At 46.4% G+C, this 27,670-nt stretch overlaps 1 protein-coding gene, 1 long non-coding RNA gene and 1 other non-coding gene across 4 annotated transcripts in view; all 3 read left to right on the forward strand.

Annotated features, from left to right (window-relative positions):
• LARGE1 (LARGE xylosyl- and glucuronyltransferase 1) overlaps positions 1-27,670 on the forward strand; it is a 559,679-nt gene that overhangs the window by 118,907 nt on the left and 413,102 nt on the right. The gene's annotated exons all lie outside the window — the stretch shown is intronic.
• Positions 3,714-9,314, forward strand: LOC116542142. The gene is made up of 2 exons (XR_004265086.1): positions 3,714-8,146; positions 8,732-9,314. It is a non-coding gene; the product is annotated as an uncharacterized LOC116542142 (long non-coding RNA).
• On the forward strand, positions 17,729-17,863 carry LOC116542148. The gene has a single exon (XR_004265090.1). It is a non-coding gene; the product is annotated as a small nucleolar RNA SNORA76 (small nucleolar RNA).

A 27,670-nucleotide genomic window follows, 5' to 3' on the forward strand; every position in this document is an offset into this window, starting at 1 on the left:
GGCTGATTGCAGTCAGTATCTTTTGCTGTGACTTCATGTAGTTATTTCCTTCCCAATTCCTTTCCCCATTGCTTATCTCCTTTTGCTTAATCTGCACTTTGGTGTTCTATATACATGTATTTTAATTGTAAGTTAACTCATTTTGGGGGAGGGCAGGAATTAAGGCTTATATTGTAAATGAATCAAGAATTCTTATCACCATACCATCACCAGTTTATCATCTCTATGCATTATTTTATGATGATACCACATAAATTGATTTCTTTTCTGAAATAAACGCTCATTCCAAGAATGGCTTTTTATTTTATTTTTATTTTTGGTGGGCAGTTAATACCCTTGAGCTTCTGGATATTTTTACTAACATTATCAGACAAGTAAAGAAAGTGGGATACTTTGGTGGCAAAGTAGAGATAGCTGAGGCCAACCATAGGCCAAGGACTCACTCACCTAATGTATTTGCTCCCTTCCTCTACCCATACCCATCTCTTGTAGACTCGATAATTATTGAGTGTGTACCACATGGGTGTAGACCTATGGGTCCTACCCTCTAGTAGCTAGTAAGGAGGTGGGACACAGCAGGCCAAGTCGATTATAACATCCTACTTGCCTAGTGGAGGCATTGCCTTCTGGGAGTGGGTCTGTCCTGGAGTGTTAGGGACAACTTCCCACAGGTGTTGGCCCTGGAAGAAATCCCCTGGAAATGTGTTTTTTGTTATTGTTGTTTTGGGAGATGGAGTCTTGCTCTGTTGCCCAGGCTGGAGTGCAGTGTCATGATCTTGGCTCACTGCAGCCTTCACCTCCCAGGTTCAAGGGATTCTCCTGCCTCAGCCTCTTGAGTAGCTGAGATTACAGGCATGCGCCACCACACCTGGCTAATTTTTGTATTTTTAGTAGAGATGGGGTTTTACCTTGTTGGCCAGGCTGGTCTTGAACTGCTGACCTGAAGTGATCCACCCATCTTGGCTTCCCAAAGTGCTGAGATTACAGGCATTTTAATTTGTGGGATAAAGAGTCTGTAGGATGGAGGAAGAGCCTGCACTCTGTCCTGGGCAACAACAACAACAAAAAATAATAATAATAAAAGAAAATAGAAATGTAAACGCTTTTTCACTCTGATCACTCATCCCTACTTAATTTTTCTCCGTACTGCTTTTTAATATGGTGTATAATACGGTTATTTACAGTTGGCCCTTGAACAACATGGGAATTAGGGGCACTAAACCCCTGAACAGTCAAAACTTTGCCCGCCTCGGGCGAATTTTTATAGCACTCAAGGTGTAGATGTAGATGGTGAATTTGGGATGCTATAACTGGAGTTGGGGCTGCTAAAGTGGAGAGGAGCCAGATCATAGGAATTGAGTAGCACAATTGCTGTGAAGTCATTTCAACGGCTTTGAGCAAGACATGCTGGATCAGACTTTGGTTTTCTCTCTGTTTATGTGGACACCTGACATTTGATAACAGGGCTTGCGAGTGCAAATCCATCTACCTGACCCCTGGATGACCCTCATTTATCCCCAGTCCTTTGATCCCACCTCTTCTTCCTGCTGGTGTCTTCAGTGCTGGCCCTGCTCTGCTCAAATCTCACCTGCCCTAGAAAGTTTCCCCTGACCTTTCCAAGTCTCAGGAATTCCCTGCCTTCCCTGACTGTCTTTGCCTTTGTTTTCTGTGTTAGTGATTTAAAGGGAGGAGCTGATTTCCGATCTCAGCCTTATCATCAAGTAGATTTGTGATGTCATGTGTATCATGTGATTCTTCTGGGTCTTATTTTCTGTGTCTATAACATGGACATGATAATACTTTCCAGACAAAGAAGATAAATGGACACACATTTGTATTCTTCCTCAAGCAAACACGAATTTGGTCTTGATCACCTTCCTCTTAAACAGCATTCATGGTGGGGGTTGAAGCCACAGGGCTCTTGCAAGCTGCTGCATCTCTCTCCACGTTCTGTTGTCCACCTTCACTGACATTGCTGTAGGGTGGGGAGACAAACAAGGCACTAGATACACTCTTTTTTTTTTTTTTTTTTGTGAAATGGAGTCTTGCTCTTTTGCCCAGGCTCGAGTGCAGTGGTGCAATCTCAGCTCACTGCAACCTCCACCTCCTTGATTCAAGCAATTATCCTGCCTCAGTCTCCTGAGTAACTGGAATTACAGGTGTGCGCCACCACATCCGGCTAATTTTTGTATTTTTACTAGACATGGTTTCACCATGTTGATCAGGCTGGTCTCGAACTCTTGACCTTGTGATCTGTCCATCTCGGCCTCCCAAACTGCTGGGATTACAGATGTGAGCCACTGTGCCTGGCCTAGATACACTCTTACTTTGCTTGGTTTAGCAAAGTATTAGCACCTTTATGGGCCCTGGTTTCCTCATTTCGATATATACAAGGGTAGTATCTACTATCCTCTTTCATGTGAGAATTGAATCAGATGGTGAATGGATCACCCACTGTTCAATGCCCAGCCTCCAATAGGCACTAATTAAATGGGCTTAATGAGACCAGCTCAGGCTGTTACTAGATGTCATCCCTTGGTACAATCTGACTTTTCTTGATTCTTGTTAACAGCCCTATAACAATATTATCATAAGAAATAGAAAACATCATTTTCTTCAAGGACCAATTTGGAGCCCATCCATAACTGTCTTCCAACTCCTGCTGGCTTCCCATGTCACCTTGACCTTCAGGGAGCCTTCTTTCTGCTGTCGGCATTGACCCATCTGTGCTAGCCATGACAAACTCATTCTCCTCACCTGGCTTTTCCGCACCTACTCACATCTCATCTCCAGACCTTTATCATCCATATTGCCTTGCTTTCTCATTCCTTTGCCACTTAGTAGGTATTGATTTCTGTTAAGATGATCATCAGGATTTATTGAGCAGAGAGGTAAACGTTGACGCTGGCTGGGAGGCATGATCCGAGTGTGGGGGGAGTTCTGTTCCTGTACCCCAATCCCCCTAGCCCTGCCTGCTGCCTGTGAAGTTAGCTGGAGTCCCAGTGTGGTGTCCCATCTGTGCAGTAGGGAAATTGCCCACCTTGGGCCTGGCCAAGCAATGGACGCTTCACAGATCCACCACGTTAAAAGGGGACTTGCACATCTGGTATTAGAATACTTCCAGCCTTGGCTCAGTGCTTGGCACAGGTGGATGTTCACAGATATTTTTAGAAGCAAGGAAAGGAGGAGGGGCATGCCAAATTTGGCACCTCCTGCCTTGGCTGAATAAAGGGGAAGGAATTTAGGATCTGTATGGTGAACATTTCCATGTGTTTACGAGTGTTTCTGTAAAGCCAGTATTTCCGCTGCAGGAAAAAATTTGTCCAGAAATTTTTTTTTTTTTTGGAGACAGAGTCTCACTCTGGCTGGAGTGCAGTGACGCGATCTCGGCTCACTGCAACATCCACCTCCTGGGTTCTAGTGATCCTTTTGCCTCAGCCTCCTGAGTAGCTGAGACTGTAGACATGTGCCACTACGCCTGGCTAATTTTTATATTTTCAGTAGAGACAGAGTGCAGTGGTGGGATCTCAGCTCACTACAATCTCTGTCTCCCTGGTTCAAGCGATTCTCCTATCTCAGCCTCCCAAGTAGCTGGGATTACAGACGCCCGCCACCACGCCCCACTAGTTTTTGTATTTTTAGTAGAGGCGGGTTTCTCCATGTTGGGCAGGCTGATCTGGAACTCCTGACCTCAGGTGATCCACCCACCTCAGCCCCCCAAAGTGCTGGAATTACAGGTGTGAGCCACCGTGCCCGGCCCCATGTGTCATTTCTTGGCAGAGCTTGGATTAGGACTGCATTTCATCCATTCCCTGTTCTTTTCCGTATTTCCCAGTTTTCGTCTCAGTCTGGCCGCCTATCTGTTGCATTCTGCCCATTGATCTGTTTCCCTGTTGGCTTCCCTTGTTTGTGCTGTAGAATGTTGCTCCCCGTGATCTCTTGGGCAAACTGATTTCCAGGGCCCAGTTTCCTCAACTGGAAAAAAAAGAGCAATTGTGAAGATTAAATAAGATGAGATACTCATAAGCGCTAGATTTTGGGGGCTTTATTTTTTCAAGTGCTAGATTTTGGGGGCTTTATCCTTTATTACAGGAAGGGGGTTGTCTTCTGAATTGTATGATGTTTGGCGGCTTTCCTAACCTAACGGGTACCAGCAGCATCCCTCCCCTGATAAGTGACTACAAAAGCGTCTCCAGACATTGCCACCTGTCTCCCGGGCAGGGGGACAAATTGCCCCTGGCTGAAAAGTACTGGCAAACAGTAAGCAATTATTAAATACTGTTAAAGCACAGTGTTGTTATGACGATTTTGCAGTTACTTAATTTATCTGCAAAGTGTTCATTTAGTGCTTACTGTATGTGCTGCAGAGTGCTGAGCCCTGAGAGGCCAGTGAAAAATGTAAGCCTGATGTTCTTGCTTTCTAGGAGATTATGATGGGGTTCACAGTCACACTCCCGAGGACGGGCTTCCGCGGTAGCTTTGAAGCTTTTGTTCCAACCTAAATTTAGCAAAAGGACAGTTGGGAGGCTTAATAGGCACATCTGCGTGCTCCCAGAACTTCTCCCTGGGTTTGTGGTACCCCCTACCCTGCCCCTTTTGATTACCAGTAAATGCAGCAATGGCGACAGGTAATGACCTTGTTGGTTGGTCCTCTAGTTCCTGATAAACCCACAACTGGGAGGGAGTGTCTCTGAATCAGAGCAGCTGGCTCTTTGAAAAGAAAGGCACTATTGCCTGGTTGCAGCTGCTGACCTTTGCATTCAGAATACCGCCCGAGGGCAATGGGCAGGTCACCACCCTGTCACCTCTGTGCTCCTGCCTCACAGACCACATCCTGGGATTCTTCCCTTGCCTCATGCGGTAGCAGGAGGATGTCACAGTGCCTCTGCTCAGACCCACCATCACACCTGACCTCTGGCCTTCCTGGAGCTTCCAAAGCCACTCAGCCCTGTCCTCCCAGCTCCACCTCCTGTGGGGCCAGCCCTTGGGTCTTCTCTCGCTCATCTTGCACACAGCTGCTCTCCTTACTGTGCCCACTGCCTGGCCCCTTCTGGGACTGCTCTTTCCACGGATCCCTCGTAGCCCCTTGACTTCCTGTAGGTCTTTGTTCACATTTCACCTTGTAAGAGTCAGGACCCTCCTCCCCCCACCCCACCTTTCCTTCCTTCATTTCCTTCACAGCTCTGATCGCTATTTTGTGGCTGTTGAGGCTGTCTCTTTTCTGTGTTCTCCAGACAGACTGTAAACTCCCTGAGAGCAGGTGATTGGTTGGTTGTGTTCAGTGTCCTTAAAAGTGCCCAGCATGTCCCAGACACTCAGTAATAATTGGCGAATGAATGAATGGATGAATAAATGGATGAACAGAGGAAGGAGAAGTTACCATGACTGTTAAAAGTTGACAAGTGCATGCATGCAGAGCCTTTGTTCACCATTTTCTGGGGGGGTTGGGTCTCCGGTACCATAGCCTGCGGGCATGGCTGGGTGAAGTTTGGTCTATGTTATCGACTCTTCCTCCTCTACCTAGAGATAATTCTCTCCTGAGGAATGAGCCCACCAGGGCAGACAGAGGAGAGTGTGAAGTTGACCCTTACGGAAGTCTGTGTGTGAGAGCCAAAGACTCCCACTTCCACCTCTGCCCCCACAGCATCATCAGTCCAGTCAAGAAAGACCGTGGTCATTGTGTTCTGGGACTCAGTCCTATGTTGTCTGTGTGCCTCTGCTTTTTCAGCTCCGTGTCATGCTGTCTTCCTTCACCCTCCCCATCGGATGCATGCCGAGTTGTTAAGAGGACAGAAAATATGTGTTCCTTTGCTGAGGCTTCTCTGTGGTTGTCTTCCACTCTGCGTCATGCGCCGTATCCGCTTGACACCCCGGCACGCTCTGTCACCCACGCAGCCTCTCGTTCCTCAGCCTGTGTTTCCTTGCACACTCGTGCTCTGCTGGCCTCTGTCACTCTCACTGGGCATCCTGCCTGCCTTCCCAACCCCCTGCACGTGTCCCTGTTGGCACTTCCCTGTTCACACTCTCCTCTCCACCCATCTTCCCTTTACACTTCCTCTTTCAAACTGTGCAGCCTTCTTCTGCTGACGGTTCAACATGGTTCCGTTTGAAGCAGGGAACTGGTTTGGTTGGCGCTAGCTCCAAGTTTGTCTTTATGGTATTTCTAGCCTTCCTTGTTTTGACTACAGCCAATAAAGGCTGGGCTCAGTGATGAATCCCAATTGGGATGGTGGACCACTGGGCCCTTCTCAGGCTAGGGGTAGTATAGGGAGCTGTGTGAATGAATGAGGTCCCCAGAAAGACCATCACACATGGGTAGTGGGAGAAAAAAAGGGGGCTCGGGATGCCTGTGTGGATGGCAGGATCCTGAAATATAGGAGCTTTTCTCTAAAGTACAGCATACATTTTATCTTCCAACACTGTCTTAGTCATTTTCCAAATTCCTTGTCCCTTTTCCCTTTTACCACGATTCCTTGATTAACTGCATATGACCCTTACCCAAATCTGCCTGATATCAGAGCGTGTGTGTCTATGGGTAAGGTTTTTGGAATCAGCAAGCACCTTTTCATTCTTGTTTCCACTCATCACCTTGCAGTACCTCAGTAGACACCATCGATTTCCAAAGCATCTGTAGACATGAACTGATTCTAGAATTTCTTTGCCCATCACCCATATCCCAGAGCTATTTCCTGGGAGAAAGATGGCATGCCTCCCTTTGTCCCTGGACCCTGAAGGCTGTGCCCTTTCACTGTGAACCCAAATCTGGGCTTGTTCTGCAGCCAACCTAGAAATTCACAACTGCGTTTTCTATTTTATAAGAGCTTCGTAAAGTTCTTTTCAAACTAGAAACTTCTCTTTCTTGTAATTGTCTCTAATGGCTGCCTTGTTGGAACAAGCCTTTGCTAGCTCCTGTCTGACCCCTTTGACTTTGCCTTTTGCCTCCTTTTATCCTCCAGCCTTTCGTATAGATTCCAGAGGAATCTTCCTCAAAGGCTGTGCCACTCCCCGTTCAAAAGCTTTCTGTGGCTCTTCATTGCCTAGAAAGCAAAGGGGTAAGGCCAGATATTGTTAGCAGCTCACTAACCGCCTTCTAGGATCTTGCTCTAATTTCCCTTTACAACTTCATCAAAACAGCTCACCCCCAAGCATTGACTTCAACTGCCACTCGCAACCCCAATCAGCAGTATATTCGGGCCGCGGCCATGGGAGTTGGTTTCACAAATGCATGTGTTCCTTTTCTGTCTCTGAGCTGATAACTCATGCAGGGTCCACCGCCGCCCTCCTAGACCTACTCATCTTTTCTGTAGAGTCCCTCTTCACTGTTCCTTCTGTTCTGTGTGATCAGGATTATGTTTTTGTCTTTGGTCTTGCTGTTATACTTCCCGCCATTGGGTGACTCAACTATAACATGCCTTCTGCTGTGACTCTGTTGGATGTTTTTGTGTGTTCATTCAGTTCTAAGGGCAGGATTGATGTACTTCCCCCGTAAGTGCACGTTGGTTCCATGCCCATCATAGGTGCTCAACCCGTTTTCATTCATTTGAAGTACTTTTACTGTTGTATTTGTCACAATATTTGTTACTGTTACTTTTGTTAATCACCATATCATTGTCCTTAGTGTCTTCATAATGATATACAGTTGACAAAGTAGTTTCTTATCCAAGGATCTCCATTGTGGTTCTCACTGCTGCCTGTAAAACAGTACAACCAAGACAAAAATAAAGAGTACAAGAGTATGGGGGTTGCACATGAGGCTTGTATGTTCTTGCTTAGTACTCAGACCAGTCAGGATGCACCGTCCAGAGCTTCTGTGAGAACTTCTTTATCCTTCTGTGCCACTTAGGACCTTTAACCTGCACCATTTAATAAGCTTAAAAGGAACACCACATGCATTTACTATGTGGCAGCTCTGATTCTTCTGGTGACTTTATAAGCTGCCCTTCAACTGGGGGCATGGATTTGCCTTAGAAGATCATCTTTAAAGACACTTGCTGAGAATGTTCACAAGTGTGTTGCCTCTTTATGCTCACAGGTGTGCGTACTGTCTTGTTCTTTGCTTTTCTCTGCTTCACCCAGACATTGAGGGTAAATGGGTGAATTTCTGTGTGGTATGAATTGATAACAGTCCCTGCGATTATCAAGCATGGTACCCGTAAGAAACTTGCACATTCAAATTCTCACCGAATCATCTTAATAAACCTGTGGAAACAGGAATTTTTGCCCATATTCTTTGAATGAGACTACTGCAATTCAGAAGGAATGTTTGTTTTGCTCTGGTTTAATGTCTTGTTCAAGGTTGTACAGCTGGACAGCCAGGATTCCAATGGAGAGCTAGCAAGTCTAAGTTCAGCCCTCTTCCCCTCCACACACCTGATTCCAAGGTCACTTCTACATAGATAACCTCCATAAATATTGTAGCAGCTTCAGATTATAAAGCTCAGTTTTGTTTAATTGACACCACACTGTTGAATTCCACTTCCTTTGCCTCTATCTTTGTTTTCCGTCAAGAAGATTTGGTTTACTTTAGTGCTCTAAAATTCTGGTTTTCTTTCACTTCCCCAGGAGTCCCATAAACTAAGAACAAAGGCACACACCACCACAGCTGGCTAATTTTTAAAGTTTTTTTGTAGGCATGGGGTCTTGCCTTATTGCCCAGGCTGGTGTCGAGCTCCTGGGGTCAAGGTGATCCTCTTGCCTCGGCCTCCCGAGGTACTGCGATGACACATGGGAGCCACTGTTCCCAGACCTGGTCACTCATTTTAAAATGTTGAATATCAAGGAAGAAGAGTAAACAAATACATGAATTGATCATTTATGCACTAAGAAACTTTAACCTGGAAAAAAAAAAGCCTAAAACAGAACCACCAATTAGGTAATCAAGAGTGCCAAGCTGGTTTGCTGTGTCCAGCTGTGTGTGCTGCCTTGTGTGTTTCAAATAAACCACCAGTGACCACGGAATGAATGAATCCTGAGCTGTGATTGATGTGCTTCCCAGTAGCCCGAGATGGTTCCCTGCCTTTATGTGCTAGTGGAATAGCAGGGGGAATTCCTAGCTAAAGGCTGTTTAGGGATACATTTTAATGTGGTTCCAGAAGGGAGTGAAAATAGCCCTCTCATTTTTCTTTATCTGATCCTGGGGGAGCTGGGACTTTTTTTTAAACCAACTCTATCTGTTCCTTTAATAATCATCTGAATAGCCAAACCTTCTGAGACTGTTATGGATAATCCTTCTCTAAGCTGAATCTATTTTCCCTCATCTGTAGATACATCTATCCCTCTCCTTTTTTTTTTTTTTAAATAAAACTGATAAATTATAGGAAAGTAGATATGAAATGAAGCGGTGAGCTGCTTCTTAACACATCTTAGCCCTCAAGGGGTGGGATTTTGCTCTCAAGATGGAGAGGTTCCATAAAGGGGCGATTTTTCAGAACAAACAGACAACAAATTAGCCACAGGATAGGCAATTTAGGTGCCTTTTGAAGTGTAGCTGTCATCCTCACCGTTGATAAATGCTCACGGTATATCTTCTGTGAGTACAAAGGCAATGCAGGGCAAATTCCTGAAGGCACAGGGGCCACACCATGGAAACATAATTTAAATTTCGCTCTGGTTGAGGCTGTTGAAGAATGCTGGGGGTCACGCTTGGTTTTTCCTCCCTGTGTTGTTGCCTTTGCTTTCTTTCATAGAGACTAGTAGATTAGTGGCTTTTCTTGCTGGCCTCAGCAAGGTGCATGCTACCCACATGTACACACATATACACATACGCTCGTACGTGCTGTCCACATGTGTACACACGTCAGGGTGCATGCTGCCCACAGGTACACACACACACACACACACACACACACACACACACGTGCACGCTCTGTACCCCTCACCCCTCAATTTCTGTGACTCTAATTACTGTTTGTTTTCTCCACTTCTCCACCCATTTCTTTGGTCTCTTGACTACATTCAGAGTCAAGGAGGGGTTTCCTGATGAATTTCCACTGATGATGGAGTAGACTGTGTGACTCCCTCCGTTACCCCATGGCTGGACCTGCCTCATAGCCAGTGAGTCCCTGGCCTCAGTGAACATGCCCTTCTTGTGCTGGTCTCCTCTAGAAGCCTTCGAGCCTGTGATCCATCTGCTCCTGCCTTCCTGAAGCCTGCTTAGATGCTCTGTGGAGGGCCGTTTCTCCCACTGAGGCTGACACCTTTACTGACTCAAGGCCATTCATTTCCAGTGTCAGGCCTGCCGTGCAGGCTCCAGCTTCCCTGTCCAGGCAGGGTTTGCCCTCTTTTCAGCTCCTCCCCAGGGTTGTACCAAATGGGATAGTGGCAGCCCTTAACACTCTCCAGACTCAAACTGCCTGGGGTTGAATCCTGGCCTTAGCTCTAGTTGTTGGGGGGTTTGGGGCAAGTTACTCCACTTCTCTGGCCTTCAGTTTCCTCCTTTATAAAATGGCACACCACTCAGTATGCAGCACACTTGAGCTCTTACCTTTATTTTCTGAAATCTGGAGAAGATAATGTAATTTCTGTTTGAAACCCATATTTCTAGGCCAGTGATAGTGGCTCACGCCTGTGATCCCAGTACTTTGGGAGGCTAAGTCAGGAGGATTCGTTGAAGCCAGGAGTTTGAGAGTGGCCTATGCAACACAGCAAGACTCCGTCTCTGCAAAACAATAAACAATAAAAATTAGCCAAGCATGGTGGTGGTCACTTCCAGTCCCCGCTGCCTGGGAGGCTGAAGAAGGAGGATTGCTGGAGCCCAGAAATTTGAGGCTGCAGTGAGCTGTGATGACACCACTGCATTCCAGCCTGGGTGATAAAGCGAGACCCCAACTCTCAAACTCTTACTCTTACTTTTCCCTTCAATGTGCTCTTTCCTTTTAGTCTGGTCTCACAGGTGTTTCTGCTCATATCATTTGGCCATAGGTAGCAGGCAGTTTTCCTGAACAGCATCCTACGAATTAGTCAGCTGTGGGCAGCTCACCTAACTCCAGTAAGGAGGTTGGCCTCATTCCTGGTTTCCAGGGTATCTTTCAGGCCCATGTTCTGTTCAGTATTTTAGGACGCATTTAAATCAGAGTGTGATAAATTCCAGATTGAGACGTGGTGTGGCAGAGTATTTTAACACGGGTTAGAACCCTTGAAAGAGACCAGTCCATTCTGACCTTTGAGTCTCACTTCTGCCCTGTGTCCTATCCTGCTACAGAACCCCTGGAAGCCTTGGCTCTGGCAGGTTACAAAACGTGGGAGCCTGGTGGCCACACCTTGCGCTTGCACAGCTCCTGACTCAGCAGGACTCCTCTCTCTCTTGCCTTGCTTCACCTTGTTCCCCTGGGAAACTGCTGCACCTCTGTGGGATTAAGCTGGAGCTCGGTCTTTGTCACCCTGTAAGCACCCCTCTAATACCTGGCCCACTCTTGCTTGCTTGGGATCTGTATCCGGCACAGTTTCTTACACACAATAGGGCACAATAAACAATGAGCAAATGATTTCCTACCGCAGAGTTTGGAGTAGTTTGCTACCAAAGGTCTGTTCTAGCTGTGTGATTTGTTGCTTTGGAAATTTCTGGCAGTTTTAACTGGCCTTTTGAGAAGAAACATCATACAGCATTTATTTGTACTCTAATACCCCTTTTTCACAATAATGACTTCCCCTTGAAATGCGTTCCTTGTTTTAAAGAATTTAGCCATTTGCCTCTCTAGCGTGTAGGACCACCCCATTGCCCTTGGATCAGTGTATCTGCCATTGGGACGATCCTTCCTCGATTTATTCGACTCACATCACAGCAGAGCCGTGGGAATGTTATGAATTCCTCAGGAATTTGCATCATTCTATTCCTCTGCTCAGAAAAACCAAATGAGTGCCTGGTGCCCATTGTGTCGGGGCCAAATGCTTCTAATTAAAAGGACCTTTGGTGGTCCTCCAGGAGCTCTCCCTCCGCACCTGCTGCTGTCATTCCCATTCTCCTTCCTCTGGCCAGCCAGGGACGAGTTGTCCCTTTCCCCTTGACACACAGTATGGCTTCCAAGCCTTTATTGCCACCGTTCTTCCCGACTTGCTCAGCTGCCTGGCCGGTTCATCACCATGGGCATGCTTTAGACCGTGACCTAGCCGTTTTCTGGAGACAAGGCTTCCAGTTTTCATTTTTGATCTGATTCTTTGATTGACCGATTCAGTCTCTTCTCTTCTGAGATTTTAGTCTTTAAAACCTTTCCCTAGACTGGTTATTCCTCAAAGGCTTAACACTGAATACAATTTGTATTACATTATTCTGCATTCTTAAGTTTTTCTTTTTTTTTTTTAATCTCATGAATTGCTTGTAACTGCCTTGCTGTCGTGAGCTATTGTCTTCTGCTCTTTGGAAATGGCCTAGGGTGGTTCTTGGCTTGTATAGCTACTCAGACAGACATTTGTGGGAACATAGGCAGCAAGGACAGTGGAATTACACGGTGATGATGAAGTTGTCCTTTTTTTTTTTTTTTTTTTCCATCTAGCCAAGGTCTGATGAGAGAGGAAAGTACTCCAAGTAGTATTGGCCAGTTGGGCAGGGTGGCTTACACCTGTAATCCTAGTACTTTGGGAGGCTGGGGTGGGAGGATCGTCTGTGGTCAGGAGTTCAAGACCAGCCTGGCTAACATGGGGAAACCCCATCTCAACTGAAAATACTAAAATTATCTGGGTGTGGTGGTACCTGCCTGTAATCCCAGCTATTCGGGAAGGTGAAGTGTGAGAATTGCTTGAACCCAGGAGGCAGAGGTTATAAGCGGAGATCACGCCTCGCACTCCAGTCTGCTGGGTGACAGAGCAAGACTCCGTTTCTCTCTGCCTGCCTGCCTCCCTCCCTGTCTCTCTCTCTCTCTCTCTGTCTGTCTCTCTCTCTCTCTCTCTCTCTCTTTCACACACACACACACACACACACACACACACACACACACGTGTATTGGCGTTAATTATAAAGGGAAAGTTTAAACGGTTCCCAGAGCTTTCTGTGATTTTGTGCCTAGGCAAAGCCCATTATTGTCGAGGACAACTTCCTATCCCTGCCTTGTTTTGGTTGGTGGTGCTGCTCTGACATGCTGGCTGGGTTGGAGGAAGATACACTGAAGAGATCGAAAGTTCTGGTTTAGATCTGATGCAGTGCTCCGCCGTGGGGCAGTGACCCCACTGTCACCTCCTAGAGCAGAGTCATGAAGCTTAAAGCTGGGAAGGGCCTTTTGAGGTTCCTCAGACTGCTTTGTCCATCCATCCATCCGTTCATGCATTCAGCAAATATTTATCAGGAAATTACTAAGTACGAAGTTTTATACGAAGCACCACGGAGAGTCCCCAAGACAGCATGCAGTCTGAGTCGGAGAGCCAGCGTCAGTTAATTGGGGACTCACTGAAGAGCTTTATGATCATATAGTTGAATGGCCTTTAATGAAGGATTTTAAACACCTTTCTTAAGATTTGTGAATATTAAGAATTTAAGAATTAAAATGGGGAATAGGTAGCTCTAAACTACCATGCCATCCGGACTGCCCTCAACAGAGGAGAATGAGTTATGGAGGAAGGCACTACTGCCTCACCAACGATGAGTTCAAATCTAAGTGCAGTCTTGGCGTTCATTCAGTGTAAAACACTAGTAGGGTTAAAGCTGGACATGCTACATAGGAGTCCCAGTCCCACTCTTTTTAGGTCTGTGACCCTCTGGTAAGTTACTTCACCGTGCTCAGCCTTGGCTCTCTTACTTCTAAAATAGGGCCTGACACCAGAAACCTCACAGGTCTAGGCAGCTTCGTGGAGTGGTGGGATTGTGTTTTCAGGGTCTTGGTCTGGATTTTAACCCTAGCTCTGGTAACAGTCGAGTGGTGTGTTTTCTGAGAAGTCACTTCCTGTGTGTTTCGCTCAGTGGTTTAAAAGTGGTAGACTGTGATGGGTGAATTGTGCTCCTCGATTTCCAACGTTTATTGAAGCCCTAACCCCCAGTACCCAGGAATGTGACTATTTTGGGATAGGGTCTTTACAGAGGTGATTAAAGTAAAATGAAGTCATTACGGTGGACCCTAGTCCAGTCCGATGTCCCTGTAAGAAGAGATTAGGACACAGACACAGAGGAAAGGCCCCGTGAAGACACAGGCAGAAGACGGCCACCTGCAGGCCAAGGAGAGGCCTCAGAAGAAACTAACTGTGCCAAAGCTTTGATACCAGACTTCCAGCCTCCAGAAGTATAAGAATGAATTTCTGTTGCTTCAGCCCCACAGGCTGGTATTCTGTTGCGGCTGCTCTAGCAACATAGTATGATGACAGTCACCTGAAGAGATGAAATGCCACAGGCAGGCTTGTAATGTCTGTGTTATGGCGAGTGGCACTCAGGAGGGCTCCTGGATGGGCTAGGTATGAGGGTCTCTGTGTACACACTGGCCACCTCAACCCCCGTCCAGAGCCCTTTTTCCTTATAGACAGCCTCAGTGCCTGGTGGACTGTCATATTCCTTAGATTTTCCTTTTTCTCTTCCTTCCTTTACCTCTCTCCCTTTCCTTTTCTTTTCTGTCCCCCTCCCTCCTTCCTCCTCCCCCTCCCTTCACCTTCCCTCCTTTCCTCCTCCCCTCCCTCCCTCCTTCCCTCCCTCTTTCCCTCCCTCCTTCCCTCCTTTTCTCCCTCCCTCCCTCCCTCCCTCCCTCCCTCCCTCCTTCCCTCCAGTCCATGGAGGCCAGACTAAAAACAGTGCCAAGCCTGGTTGAAAATGCTCTTTTCTCCCCTGGGAGCAGTGCTTTCTCAGCTCTGAGCCTGACGTTCTACACAATGGCCAAGGGAATTTTCCCTAAGGGTCCTACTTGGGACTGGATCCTTCTCAGCAGCTTGGACATCGTCAGCCCAGTCAAGTGTCCTCCTCTGTAAGGCCCTGGCTCAGTCCGTCTTGGGTGTGTACACATGTGTCTGTGTGATGATGAGTCTCAGCTTGGCGATTCTGCAGACCCTTCCAGAGCTAAGCACACTCTGGTTCCCTAGTTTCTCTCTCTCTGGCTTTCTCAGATGTGCCTGATATCGTTGAGTTTTATGGGGGTTCTCGCCCCCAGCGCCCTCACAGTGCTACTAAAATCATAATAGTGACATCAGCCACTTGGGTGTGTGGGTCGACCGTGGGAGGCAGCTCCATCTGGAAACTAAAAAGAGACACAGAATCCTCTTCTTTTGCTTCCCCCGGACTTATCTGTTTCTTTGCAGGTAGACAGGGCCAAGTGGAGAATTTACAAATTGACACTTTTCTAAAGCAGCTTGATATTTTAGAAAGTTCCCTTGATTCCAAAGAACTGAGAGCAGGAGTAAGATTGGCTGCAAAGCCGGAGCCATTAGAGAAAGGAGGGAGCATGGTGCGTGTGTGCTTGGAAAACTTGGTTGTGCATCACAAATGTAGCCATAGACCCCGGCTGTGGGGTTGCAGGAACCTAATAACCACTTCCAGCTGTTAACACGGTGTGACTTTCTAAGTTTCAGTAAAAGAGGATCTCTGGCAAGCCAACGTTGACTTTATAAATGTTGTTATATGGAGGTTGAATACTTTCCCTGCGCACCTGCATAGTCCCTGTATTTTACTGGTGGACTCATAGTAAGATGATGGAGCTACTTGTGCCAGGGGGCAGGTGTGGCCCTGGGAGCTCTCCCTTTCGTGCCTGGCAGATCCAGCTAGTGTCAGGGCAGTGAGGGAGGGAAGCCAGAGCGCTTTTCCCCATTCCCTCACACCTCTTCAGTAGCCATGACATTATTCAGCTAGAATTGGTCTCGTGTGCCAGTTCGGGATCTACTGAAGGTGACAGAATTCTTACTCGACGATGGGGTAATGGTCTCTTTTTCAGGCTGCTTTCGTTCTGCAGTGGTTTCAGGATGTGAGATGCTCTGGATCAGGAAGAATCTGAGATTGTACCTGCCTGAGGGCAGAAAAGGGCCAATTCATGGTGATTTATGTCTCTGTCTTTTGATGAAAAGAATGTCTAAGAAGGTAGGTTAGCTATGTAAATGATCTGGACCCAGGTGTCCTCTGTCTGGATTTGCTGAATCATTTCCTTTCTTTAAAGCGATTCAGTTTATTTTTACTAGAACCTCTTCCATCCTCTTCCAGGGGAAGAGTCTGAAATTACATCAAGTTATTTGTTTAAGAATTGTATTAGTTGCCCTGTGACCAGGACTGACTTACCCCAGGTCAGACGTTGAGTTATGGGCCGAGTAGGGACTTGAACCTGTGGCTTTGTTCCTAGCCTTGAAGCTCACTCACCTTGTACCAGGATACTCTGGCTGCTTTCTAGGATCTCCCACCTTCCTGTTTCCTCCTCTGCAATGCAGTTGGTGCCCTGAGAGTGAGCTTTCCCTCTGTTCTCAGGCCCTCATGAGGTCCCTCTTGGCCATTGGAGGCGGTACCCTGGAGGCCTGTGGGGGGGTGTGGGTTGAGCCATGTTTGCTGTAATGGGAAGCAGTCCCCAGAAGAGAACGACATGCATTTGTATGCAGCCAGTCTGATGGGGTTGAAATAAATAAACTCAGTGCTGATCAAATGACACACAGCCAGCACATCGCAGGGAAGACACACCAACGTGGAATGCAGATTATTCTCACTGTCATCTTCAGAAATCTTTCTTGTCGCCCACCTGGGGCAGTTAACTATTAGGAGCCAGCCCTGTGTTCAAATCCATTTACTGATGGATGTGTTTTGCATTTGTAATCTGTGAAATTCTTGGGGGATGTCTCTTTTCTGAGCTCCAGTTCTTTCATCTGTAAACTGGACATGTTAATGCTAACTCACGTTAAAATAGTGTAAGTGCCTTGTGCGATGCCTACACGTATTAAGCGTTCAGTAGCAGGTAGGTGCTGTTATGACATCGGCAACATTATCATGTTTATTGCCTTACTGACTTGGATGAACGCGGTAGCGTATTTAATAAAGTAGCCAGTCTAGAGCCTGGCCTATGGTTATCCGTAATAAATGAAAGCTGTTGAAGTAGTGTGGGATAACTGAAAGACCTGACTACTTCAGCAGACACAAGGGCGTTGGAAGATTCCAGGGACTTAGATTCTTCTCCCAGCTCCGTCTCATAATAACTGCATTGCCTTGAGCAAGTCGCTTTGCTTTCCGTGACTTCACTTTCCTCATCAATCAAATGGGGCTGAGCATCGTGTGGTACTGGAAAAGAATAACTGAAGTGCTTAGCTCCATGCTGGAACGAAGTAGAGGTTTCAGCAGTGCTGTCTGATCTGTGTTGCTGGTGGCATCAACGTCGTTCTTCCTGGAGGGACCCAGGTCATCACAAAAACCATAAATTGTGCGTATCCTTTAACTCCACGATAGGCCCTTCGACTCAGTGCTTTTATTTTCAGGGAAGTACTGTCCCCACACACAGATTCTAAAAGAAAAGGTGGAAGGGGGTGGAATAGGCCCGTCAAGAATCTGTTCATGACAGCACTGCTGAAAACAGCTCGAAATTGAGGCTTCAGCAGTGCCCACCGTTGCCAGGTGTGTGTCGTGTTGTGTGCATTCCCACCAGAGTCCCCTGTAGCTGTGGGACCTGTCAGATGCACGGGAAGTATAACTGTCTAATTTCTGGGGTGCTCCATGATGGCAAGCGTTGGTGATGGCCACATCCTACTGTTTTGATAGAGGGACAGTGACTTGGCCAAGGTTGCACAGCTGTGAAGTATCTCAGTGAGGATTTGTGCCTTGGGTCCTCCTCGGTGTGGGTCCCTTGCTTTGGCAACAGCCAGAGCACTGCCTTAGAGCCTCTGCGTGTCTGACCGTGGCCTCAGGGGTCTAGCGGCAGTGCTAGAGCAGACCCTGCTTGTCGGATCCGGGGCTGCTTAGAGGCCACCTAAGTGATTCCTTTGGCAGCAAGCAACATTCGGCCAAGGACACAGCTGGCAGGGGCCCTGACGAATGTGTGTGGGTGCATGAGGGTTAGTATACCAAGAGTGAGTGGGAAGGACAAGGAGGCCGGCTGGAATTCTGCCCTTCAAGGCTTTTCTGTGTGTAGACAGAGACTGGGCAGAGGTATGTGGAGAACCATATGTAGGTGGATTATTATCTTGGCCAGGCTTCACTGATGGGTGCTGTGCCTTGCAACAGTAGTGCTCAGGGAATCAGGCTCAGTTGCAAGAGGATCCTGGCAGCTGAGGGTACTGCCCAGAAGGATCGTGGAGAGCTTGATGATGGAATGTTCACAAAGCTTCTGGTCCTAAGAGAGCGCTTGGTGAGCATGGATTGCCTGTCCATACCTGGAGTTGGGGCAGGTGGGACATTTGAACAACGCCTTTTTAGGCATAGGTCAGTCGTCAGGCCAGGATCTGGGGGAGAAATCCCCAATTTCTAATAAGTCCCACTGTCTGCACACCTGTGCTCATACTGGATCACAGCCCTGCAGATACAAGTGTGCATCTTCAGGAACATTAGAGTACATTTTGAAGGAATGAAATAGAATTACGTATTACATTAGGTGATTCCTTTGTTTTATACAGTGATTGTAGTCTATAATAAAAGAAATGAGTCAGTAAAATAGAGAATTAGACATATGGTCATTCCTAAGATTTAAGATCTAGAAATCTGACAGTTTAGTGCTTTAGTGTCCCTCTGCTAATACACTCTAGTGGAAGCTCCTCATTGAGGTTAAAACTTAAACTCAACCTGGTGCGCAGATCCTTCCATGACTTGGCCTGAGCCTGCCTCCTCCGCTTCATTTTTCTCATGTTCTTCTTTAACATTCTGGAAGGCACACCTTAACACTTGGATGTTAGTTTCCTGTTGCTGCTCTATGAAATCACCACAAACTTAGTGGTTTAAAATAATACAGATTTAGTCTTACAGTTCCGGAGGTTAGAAGTCCACAATCAGTCTCACTGGACTAAAGTCAGGGTGTCCACAGAGTTGTTTTCTTTTGGAAGCTCTGAGGGAGAATCCCATCCCCTTGCCCTTTTCAGCTTCCAGCAGCCACCTGCATCCCTTGGCTTGTGGCCTCATCCTCCGTCTGCAAAATGAATCACACCACTTTCTGCCTCCGTTATCACACCAGCATCCCCACTGACGCCGACTCTTCCTGCGTCTCTCTTATGAGGACCTTTGTGATTATATCAGGCCCAGCAGGATAATCTGGGATCATCTTCCACCTTTAACCTTCCATGAGGTCTTTAATCGTACCTACAAAGTCCTTTTTTGTTTGGTAATGCGATACTCACAAATTTCAGGAATTAGTAGTAGTCATCTTTGGGGGGCATTCTTTAGCCTTTCATGAGATAGCTCTTTTTTCTTTATTTTTTTTTTTTCCACTTTAAGTTCTGGGATACATGTGCCACGGTGGTTTGCTGCACCTATCAACCCGTCATCTAGGTTTCAAGCCCTGCATGCGTTAGGTATTTGTCCTAATGTTCTCCCTCTGCTTTCCCTCCACCCTCTGACAGGCCCTGGTGTGTGATGTTCCCCTCCCTGTGTCCATGTGTTCTCATTGTTCAGCTCCCACTTAGGAGTGAGCACATGTGCCGTTTGGTTTTCTGTTCCTGTGTTAGTTTGCTGAGGATGACGGTTCTGAGCTTCATCCAAGTCCTTGCAAAGGACATGAACTCATGCTCTCTAGTCATTGTACCTGGTGTTCTCACTTCCTGGAACACCTTTTCTAGCCTTCTTTGCCTAGGTAACTCCTATTTACCCTTTAGAACCCAGCCCCTCAGGGTCTTGTGCTCTATAAGAAGACATCTTTGTGCCCAATCTTTCTGCTCCCGTGTTGTGCTGGTAATCTGCCCCTCTTCCTTGCTTATTTAATATCTTGAGCCTAAACATCTAGTAACATTTACCTCATACTGTATTGTAGTTATAGGTCTATTTGCCTGCCTCTGTCGTTAGTGACAGGAGCTGCTGTAATCACCTTTTTGTCCCTACCACTCAGACCTGTGGCTGCACATGGTAGGCATTAATTTGATGGATGCCCAGGAAGACGGGGACCACAGCAGGATCTACATCTCACACCATGGAGGCATCCCAAGGAGAAGCCCTTTGTCCTGATTTGCATGTAGCCTTACTTGTTGGCCTGGAATTACATTTCCTCCTGGAAACTGCAGTCCTTTGGGCTTCAGCTTGTCAAGATCCCGTGTTTTTCTGTCTCTTCGGCTGTCTAATTCCCTCTTTGTTGGTCTGCCATAGATTAGCCTAAGTAAGAGTGAGGAGACAATTTCCTATTAACATTTATATTGCTTTTCTTTTCTGTTTCTTGGCGAGGCCCTGAAGACTGGGATGGCTGCAGAAAATGTTCTTCCATCTAAATAATGCCCCTGTTGGGGGGTAGACTCTGGCTTTTTGCTGGGTCTTGGAGAATGGTGGGCGTGGTGGACACGTGAACCTAAGGAAAAAATTAAGGCACAGAGGTCAGTCCGGAAACTGCAGGTGCTATTCAGCAAATGCATACTGAGTGCCTACTGTGTGTCCGCACCCATGCTGCATCTTGGTGCATACACTTCACATCTAGCACTCCTTGGAACAACCCTGCGGAATGCAGCCACCGTTATTGGAGGAGGTGGCAGTGGAGCTGGCTCTTGCAGATGAGAAGGACTTGGACAGGTTTTTGATGACAGAGGAGAGAAACACTCACACTAATGAACTAGCAAAATCACAAGACACAAGTAGATTCAGACACCCATGAGCACAAGAGGCCGACACTCACGTATCCCCTGGGAATCTGATTCCTCGTTGTGCCCTCCCCCTTTTGAGTGGTCACCATGGATTCCACTTGCAGCAAGGACTGCCACATTGCCATCCTCTATCCGCTGTCCCTTTTCTGCTTAGGAACAGACCTCTGCTTACATTCAGGAGAGCAGAGTAGCCAGAGAAGTGATTGTATCTCCCTGCCCCTGTGGCGGTTGGGCATGGCCATGAAACTTCAGGGAGGCCACTTTAAAGCACTTTTGCTTTTGAGACGTGTCCCTGTTGTTGGCCTTTTCTTCCACTACTTTTGGCTGCTGACCTGCATCGAGGATGTTGATGCTGTCGCACCATATTGGACACGGCGGGGCCTCAACCTAGAGGTGAGGATGGCAAAGCAGAATGATGGGATCCTGGGAAGCCAATGGCACCATTAAACCACATTCCAGCCTACACTGCCAACTGCCTGACTTTCTGGATGTGAGCGAGACATGAAAGTCCCTCTGGTTTAAACCACTGTCATCTGGACCTTACTGCCATGGGCTGCCAAGATTGATTACAGTAGATGCACTATACTGTTTCCAACGACCTCCTTTTCATCTGCAGAACTCCATGTTCCTCCTTCACTTTATAGAAAATGTTTGCCCCCAATTCCCATTTTTCTTTCCATGTATTGCCCTTCTTCAGAAAACACCATTATGGACCCATCCAACCATTTATCCTGACCGCAACATAAAGGCATCATTTCCAAGCATCTTTATGCACACTCCCTGTAGCGCCTGCATTCCCCTTCAGGCCCTCAACCACTCCTGTGTGATCCAGCTACAAACAGCATTAGCATCACCTGGGAGCTGCCTGGAAAGACGTGACCGCGGGCCCATCCCAAAATTATGAATCAGAGCCTGCAGTTTAGCAAGATCCCAGGAAATCTGTGTTCCTCTTTCAGGGAGAGAAGCACTGCCATCAGCATCTTTGCCCTTACTTCCAGCTGCCCACAGACCATGGATGTGAAAATCCACTTGCGGGCTATCCCTCCAGTCCCTCCAGGTCTGTCATTCCTTGTCAACTTTTCCTACAACCTTAAAAGGTACCTAAACTACTGGAGATTGCTACCCACTCTTCCCTAACAAAATAATGACTTCCACACTTCCCTGCTTTTGTTCCTATTTTTCCTTCTACTTGGAATGCCCTTTAAGACCTCTGCTTACTTGTGGGTTTCCTATTCACTCTTCAAGACCAGCTCAGACACCGCCCCCAAAGCACGAGCATTTAGGGGAGAGGGGCACTGCCTCTTCATCAATAAGGGAGCACCACAGTGGGCTCTGAACAGCTTCTTCATCTATAAAACTCAGAGATGAAGTTCACCGGGACTCTTGAATCAGAATCAGTCCTCTATCCCCTGAACAGAGCATGGCTCTGGCACCCCTGCCAACCCTCATGTCTTCCCATTTTGCATTTTATGTAGTCATTTACACACACACCACTTTGGATTGTGAAGCAACATTCAGCCTTCTACATAGTGCCTGGTGCACAGTGAATCCTCGGGACATTTTAAACTTCAGTGAGTGGTGACACATGAGTGGCCAAGTTGATGATAGAAGGTACTGGGCGTTTTCCCTAGAGCAGTGAAACTCTGGCATGCATCAGAATGCCCTGGAAGACTTGTTGGAACACCCTTCTCCCCCGGTGTCTGAGTTAACCGGTCTTGGGAGGTCTCAGAATGTGCGTTTCTCACTAGTGTCTATGTGATGGTGATACTGCTGGTCGCAGGACGACCCTTTGAGAACCACTGTCCTTAACGAGCACATAGATTTGTTGCCTTCCCTGGAGGCAGGAAATCTCATGCCTCTGGACAGAAGGCAACAAATCTGTGTACTCGTTAAGGACAGTGGTTACATCGGAACCTGCAGTGTAAATCTGTCCTGCAAATAGGCCTGGGAATTAAATACAGGGAAATGAGGTCAGTGGATGAAGCAGTAGAGAAGTGTCTGTGGTCAGGAGTGCTTCGGAGTCTTGCTTTCAATTTTTTTTTTTTTTCAAACAAATTCAGGTAACATTAGATGCCGCCAAGTATAAGACACACCATCTTACGTAAAGCCAGAAATTTAATGTTTTAATTAAATCATGGCATGATTCGTTTTTTTTTTTTTTTTGCCTTTTGAATCTTTGTTTTATATGTATTGAAAGAACTGTTTTAGGCTGGGCGTGGTGGCTCAAGGATGTAATCCCAGCACTTTGGGAGGCCAAGGCTGGCAGATCAGGAGATTGAGACCAGCCTGACCAACATGGTGAAACTACGTGTCTACTAAAAATACAAGAATTAGCTGGGTGTGGTGGCTCATTCCTGTAATCCCAGCTACTCAGGAGGCTGAGACAGGAGAATCGCTTGAACCAGGGAGTTGGAGGCTGCAGTGAGCCGAGATCATGGCACTGCGCTCTAGCCTGAAGACTGAGTGAGACTCCTATCTCAAAAAAAAAAAACACAACTATTTTAGACTTGGGTTTTTGTCATATTTTACTGCTATGCCTACATGTATAGGAAAATATATTGGTTCAGATATTGCAAAAGCTTCCTCACTTGGAGTCTCACTCTTCAGAATCCGTTTTTCAACTCTGTCTTCTGCGTCTGTCTACATCGTACAGTCCTCTGCGTCATCCTAAGCATATAGCATTTCTTAAGAGAATCCTGTGAAGACGATGCTTTTCCAACTTTGCAGCTCTGTGGAGCTGGCCGCCTCCTGGCTCTGCTTTTGGGCATGTTGCTAAACACATCTGGTTCTCCATTTCTTCCTGCCTCTTCCCATAGCCATTTGGTTCACAGCCATTAGAGGAGTGACTCCCTTCATTGTCTCTGGGATTTTCACTAAAGCCTCTGACACCCATTCTGCCAAGAGGTGAATGAACTGGCAGGAACAGCTGTGTTATCACTGCTCTGTGGTTTCTAGTTATTGCTTGAACTTTCTCGACTTCAGAGATGTTAGAATGTGAAAAACAGTTTTTCCTAGAATCCATAAACCATTTAAACTGCCTACCATACACAGAGCACGTGCTTTCACCATCACGGGTTTTCATATAAACAGTCTCAGTTCCTATTTATAGCAGTTGTTCAAGGTCAGCTTTGGGGGGGGTCAGTCTACAGAGGAGGATCCTGAGTCTCTGTCAAACTTGCAGGCAGGCATTCATTCACTCCTAAAAGATATATGGGGTACCTACAATGTGCCGATCACCAGGGAATATCAGTGAAGAAATAGGTATGTAAGATTGAGCCATTTAAGTGTTATGGGGTGAAAAGTAAGTCAGGGTAGCAGCAGAGGGTGTTAGGGAAAGCTTTTCAAGTAGACATTAGAGTGAAGTCAGGGTGCACAGCACGCAAATATCAAGAGGATGCAGATTTGATCCAGCGGATGTTGCCAGTGTGAAGGTCCTGTGGCAGGAGTATGGTTGTCTTTTTGGCGATCAACAAGGAAGCCAGTTGGGCTGGATGAGTGGAAGCTCGGTAAACGTTCAGTAAGTGTCCCTACGTGGCATGTAGCTGAGCTGAAATGTTCTTCCAGATCTTTGAGTTCCAAGCTAAGGCTTCTGTGTTGGGTGGGCACGGTGGCTCACGTTTGCAATCCCATCACGTCGGCAGGCCAAGGTGGGCGGATTTTTGAGGCAGGGAGTTTAAGAACAGCCTGGCGAACATGGTGAAATCCCATCTCTACAAACATACAAAACTTAGCTGAGCGTGATGGTGCATTCCTGTACTCTCAGATACCCAGGACGCCGAGCCAAGAGAATCACGTGAACCTGGGAGACAGAGGCTGCAGTGAGCAGAGATCGTGCCACTGTACTCCAGCCTGGGTGACAGAGTGAGTGAGACTCCGTCTTAAAAAATAGATAAAGGTTTGTCCACATGCAATGAAGTGTGAGAAGCGATTGCAGATTACATCCTTCTCTGTCTACTGGGGTGTGTTTAATCTTTTAAGAAACAAATGTCTTGATTAATTCAGCCTCAGTAGCAAGGCATGGCAGAAAAGTATGTTCATTGCTGTCACCATTGTGTTGCCTAAGAAATACTCACGGTGTCTGATTCCTGAGCAGTGGTTTAACTCACCCAGGCAAAGATAACCACACATGTAGGGTGAAAAGGATGTGACTGAGAAATATAAACATTTCTTTCCTGGCGTGTGCTCTCAAAATAGAATATGGGACTTTCAACTGTTTCTTCTTTGAATAACATTGTTGAGGGAAAGACTCAGTGGCGTACTGCAGAAGAAAGAGTGGAGATCGGAGTTTTGATCCCAGGTCTGCCAGCAATTAGCTGTGGGACTATATACCCTTTAGAGTTTGGTTACAGACGAGAGGATGCAGGAGCTTAAACAGGTAAGATGTATCGCCATTCTTAAGTGCCTTACAGAATTCTGAGAAGGGCTAGAGGCACAGATGAGAAGCACATCGAACCAGACCACCAAGGAAACTGTGGTTAAGAAACCACGGGGCGACTGCTCCTTTAAGGACCCTGCTGGCGTCTGCTGAGATCTGTGAAAGCAGCATGAGAACCATATTTCTTGATATTTGAGAAGTTTGGGACCGGACTGAGAGCTGTAATGACTGCTGCCTCAAAAAGGAAATAACATCCCTTGCTAATTCTTGCCGGAAAACAACAGAAGCAGGCCCAAGAGCATCCCCTGCCTCCTGATGTTTGTTTTTGCCTCTCTGATCTCATGCAGGTGTGTCTGCTTGGTGGAAACGGAGTTTCACAGCAGCGTCCAAGATGTAAAGGAGTTTGGATGGAAAGTGTCTAATGTGGCTTTCAACGTATGTAGGGAAATATTTAAGGCAATCCTACTGTAAATGGGAAGGGGATAAAGGGATACAATGGGAGCTAAGTGCCGCAGTTCACTACAACTGGTAAAATGTCAGCCCCGGTCGACTTTGATAAATTATGCATGTGTAATGTAATACCTAGAGCAACCGTTGAAACAGCTACACAAAGAGATGCATTAAAAAGCACCATAGGTAAATTAAAAGCGTATTCTAAAAAAATGTTCAAGTAACTCACAGGAAGCAGGAAAAACCACAATGAGATGCTTTTTCAAACCCACCAGCCTGGCTGAAATTAAAATAAAACGAACAACATCAGATGCTGAAGGATGTGCTGCAACTGTAACTGTCACACGTTATTGATGTGAACGTGACTGGTTCATCCCTTTAAAGGAAGGTCTGGTGATTTCTTATAAAACAGAATAGATAAAGCCTGGAATCTCAGCGCTTTGGAAGACTGAGGTGGGCGGATGGCTTGAGGTCCGGAGTTTGAGACCAGCTGGGCCAAAGTGGTGACACCTTGTCTGTACTAAAAATACAAAAAATTAGCTGGGTGTGGTGGCACACGCCTGTAGTCCCAGTTACTTAGGAGGCTGAGGCAAGAGAATTGCTTGAACCCGGGAGGCGGAAGTTGCAGTGACCTGAGATTGCACCACTGCACTCTAGCGTGGGCAACAGAGCAAGACTCCATGTCAAAAAAAAAAAAAAATACTGAATAGATATCTACCATCTGACTATTTGCAGTTGTAGTTACTGCTGGACTATGAAAACTGTTATCGTAAAAACAGCCCAGGTATTCATTACTGAGTGAATAGATAAATAATTTGTGTTCTGTTAATATTATGGTATACCACTCACCAAGCAGTAAGTAAAAACAGATTGGTGAAACAACTTGACTGAACTGCAAAAACTTTATGCTATGCGAGAAAGCTTACCCAAGGAGTATATACTTAAGGATTCCTAATAGATTGAGTTTAGGGACAGGAAGAACCAATCTACAACTAAACTTAATAAAAGAGGGATTGCCTGTGGTAGGGATATGCAGATACTGTCAGAGAAGGACCTTGAAGGAACTTCTTAATCACTCCAGAATATTCTGTGTCTTGAAAACTGGGTTACATAGGTGTATGCATTGTCAAAATTTGCCCAGTGGTTTGTGCATGTCATTGTATGTAACTTTCACCTTGAAGGAGGTGGGGGAGAAAAACCTGTGAACACTATTGAACCCTCCTCAGGGATATACATGCTGAAATGCCTAGGAAGTAATGTGCTGCTGACTCTTGCTGTTTTGAAATGCATTAAAACCAAAAATGTGTTGATGGATGGATAGAAGGATAAATATGATAAAAGCAAACAACGGTAAGAGGAACATGACACATTATATGTGTAAAATTCATTATAAAATTCTTTCAGCTTTACTGTGTGTTTGGAATTTTTCATAATAAAATGTTGGGGAAAAATCTAAAAATAAAATCATGTGATATGTGGTACCTTCCTCCATCTGCATCAGGAGGCAGTTTGTTAAGAAAATCACAACTCGGTATGGTAGTTCACGTCTGTAATCCCAGCACTTGGGGAGGCTGAGGTAGGCGGATCACTTGAGGTCAGGAATTTGAGACCAGTCTGGCCAACATGGTGAAACCCCATCTCTACTAAAAATAGGAAAATTAGCCGGAGATGGTGACATGTGCCTGTAATCCCAGCCACTCGGGAGGCTGAGGCACGAGAATTGCTTGAACCCGGGAGGCAGTGAGCCGAGGTTGCACTGGTGCACTCCAGCCTGGGACTCTGTCTCAGAAAGGAAAATCACTGCAGGTATCTGACCATTGCTTTATGGGACAGGAGTAAGTTTTTGCTAAGTTGAATAGAGAGTACACAAAATTAAAATCTGAGGGCACTGAAATATCTAGGATTGGGGATGTAGTCTGGATATAGTACTTATTCACTAAAGGTGCTCAGAAGCACTTAATTCATTTCTTTTACTTTATAAAGATAAGTCCAGCGGGGCGTGGTACCTCATGCCTGTAATCCTAGCACTTTGGGGGAGGCCAAGGCAGGTAGATCACATGAGGTTGGGAGTTCGAGCCTGACCAACATGGAGAAACCCCGTCCCTACTATAAACACACACATACACTGTCTGTCTGTCTGTCTGTCTGTCTGTCTCTCTCTCTCTCTCTCTCTCTCTCTCTCTCTCCCTCTCTCTCTCTCTCTCTCTCTCTCCC

This window comes from Sapajus apella, unplaced genomic scaffold (genome assembly GCF_009761245.1).
Source record: "Sapajus apella isolate SASKATOON/1434 unplaced genomic scaffold, GSC_monkey_1.0 scaffold162, whole genome shotgun sequence".
In the NCBI taxonomy this organism is placed as follows: Eukaryota; Metazoa; Chordata; class Mammalia; order Primates; family Cebidae; genus Sapajus; species Sapajus apella.